General features: G+C 41.2%; 1 protein-coding gene across 1 annotated transcript in view; it reads right to left on the bottom strand.

The window, feature by feature from the left end:
• Window positions 1–1582, bottom strand: part of LOC118427230 (ammonium transporter Rh type A-like) — a 42311-nt gene extending 40729 nt beyond the window's left edge. The window contains exon 1 of the mRNA XM_035836876.1: window positions 1410–1582. The gene's annotated coding sequence lies outside the window, so the exon portion shown is untranslated. The remainder of the gene's footprint in view (window positions 1–1409) is intronic.
• Between the last annotated feature and the right edge of the window lie 738 nt (window positions 1583–2320).

Below are 2320 nucleotides of genomic sequence, written 5' to 3'. Positions count from 1 at the left end.
CGTGCCAGGCAGGGCATTCCACTCGGGAATTGTGCGTGGGAAAAAAGAGTGTAATTCTCATATTGTAAAAAGACAGTGCACTAGTGACAGGGCGTCAACGTCTTTTAAAAGTAGTTTAAAAAGACGAATGTAATACAGGAAAGTAGCACTTTAAATTAAACGGTGTGCATACAACGAGAAACCCATTAATATCTCCAACTTTTCACAAACTATCACACAAATCATCCTTAATTGCTAATTTGCTAATTTGATATTCTATTGATATGTGTTGTCTGTTTTCATTCATTAACACCCCCTTCCGATTCTTAGTGGACTGTTCCAATGGTGTCACTTTTCAACATTTCAAATCCTTCCTTTGGGGTCAAACGAGTTGACCTAAAAGAACTTAGCCCGGGGCGGTCGTGATTTCTGACATTACCCTGTCCCTCTAGTAGCTCTCAACATTTCACATCTATACGCTGGAATATAGCTATATTTATCTGCATTTTAACAGGAACAAACATTACGGGAGGATTCCTCCCTCTAAAACGATATTTCACTAACACTTGTTACCCTCCTCTCCATATGCAGGGACGCTGTAACACTAATCAGACTTAATAAGGTATACAATTTCGCCATTTTGTGGACAGCGACACTCCGACTTGTCTCTTAAATACACGCCCCCTCTCCCTTTTACAGACACTGTTATTGTAAGTTGGTACACTAACAAGGCTTGTAACACCCGAATATAGCAGACAGACAGCAAGCAAAATACGTACGAGTGAATATGTTAAAGGCAGAGATATTGTAATACAAAGCCACCATTCAGAGATGAAAACGAGTTCTATATATGACCTCAAGTAGCCTTACCTTTTATTGTGTGTGAATCTTTAAATATGTACATTGTATGGTCTGTGTTTGTGTTCCTGTGTGTCTTAAGTTGTTGTACTGTTAAATCAGCGTTCAAAAGTTACAATGTACTTGTATATTATGCTAAATGTGGAACTGAGTAAAGTAAAGTCAAGTCAAGTCTGTTTGGACAGAACAACAGTCAACCCTGTCTCGGCGAAAACAGTATATCAACTCGTCTGACAGGTACACCAATTACTGTAGCCCGTGTCACTCAGTCGACGAAGGTCGCTCGACTTTATTTCAAAATCGACAGAGGATTTTCGGCATTAAAATCTACCCTATGATATATTGACTCGGGACCTGGGACCTGCGAATGTCGGCCGATCCCTAAAATCGCGTCATGATCGCTAGAAGAACGGAAAATGACCTTTAGGGCCGCTGGTCAGTCGATCGATCTTCATGTTTTGTGACAGGACCCTATTATAGAGGCTGTAATTGCTTCAATTGGCAACTGTCCCCTAACCACAACAATGACACTTATTTCTTCCGATTTATAGGGTGGATAGCGACGTTCTTACCTCTTACCTTCCGTCCAGATCCAGTCTTATTTCTCCAACTGTCGGCACCTCTTCAAGAAATGCTTTCAGAAGGCCCTACAACAGTTTTGAAAACACTGCACAGTTCCTGTGACGTGTCCTAGTAAGGCTCCAAACTCACAGATCGATGTAGAAGCACAGCAGCCGGATCAAACCACTGTACCGAGACCCAACACACTACCTTTTGTGTTTTGTTTTATCGGGAAGTTGTTTGGTTTGTGGAAAGATTTTATCTCACCTTGTATCAGGTTAACACTCTAGATTAGGGCTATACCATTGTAAACATTCATAGGGGTGGCGGAAAGATCGATGCAGAAGCACGCCAGTCGGATCAAACCACTGCACCGAGACCCAATATACACTACATTTTGTATTTTGTTTACCGGGAATCTGTTTGTGGAAAGATCTTATCATCTACCTTGTATCAGGTTACCTTTAATAACACTCTAGATTAGGGCTATACCATTGTAAACGTTAATAGGGGTGGCGGAAAGATGGATGCAGAGCCACGCCAGTCGGATCAAACCACTGCACCAAGACCCAGTACACTTCTTCCTTTTGTGTTTTGTTTTATCGGGGGAATCTGTTTGTGGAAAGATCTTATCATCTACCTTGTATCAGGTATAATAACACTCTAGATTTATAATAGGGCTATACCATTGTAAACGTTCATAGGGGGTGGCGGAAAGATCGATGCAGAACCACGTCAGTCGGATCAAACCACTGCACCGAGACTCATAATATACACTACATTTTGTATTTTGTTTACCGGGAATCTGTTTGTGGAAAGATCTTATCATCTAACTTGTATCAGGTTACCTTTAATAACACTCTAGTTTAGGGCTATACCATTGTAAACATAAATAGGGGTGGTGGCAAGATCGATGCAGAAC

The sequence above is a fragment of the Branchiostoma floridae genome, chromosome 12, assembly GCF_000003815.2.
Source record: "Branchiostoma floridae strain S238N-H82 chromosome 12, Bfl_VNyyK, whole genome shotgun sequence".
NCBI lineage: Eukaryota > Metazoa > Chordata > Leptocardii > Amphioxiformes > Branchiostomatidae > Branchiostoma > Branchiostoma floridae.
The sequence above is the reverse complement of the archived record's forward strand: the minus strand, read 5'-3'. Positions and strand labels throughout refer to the sequence as shown.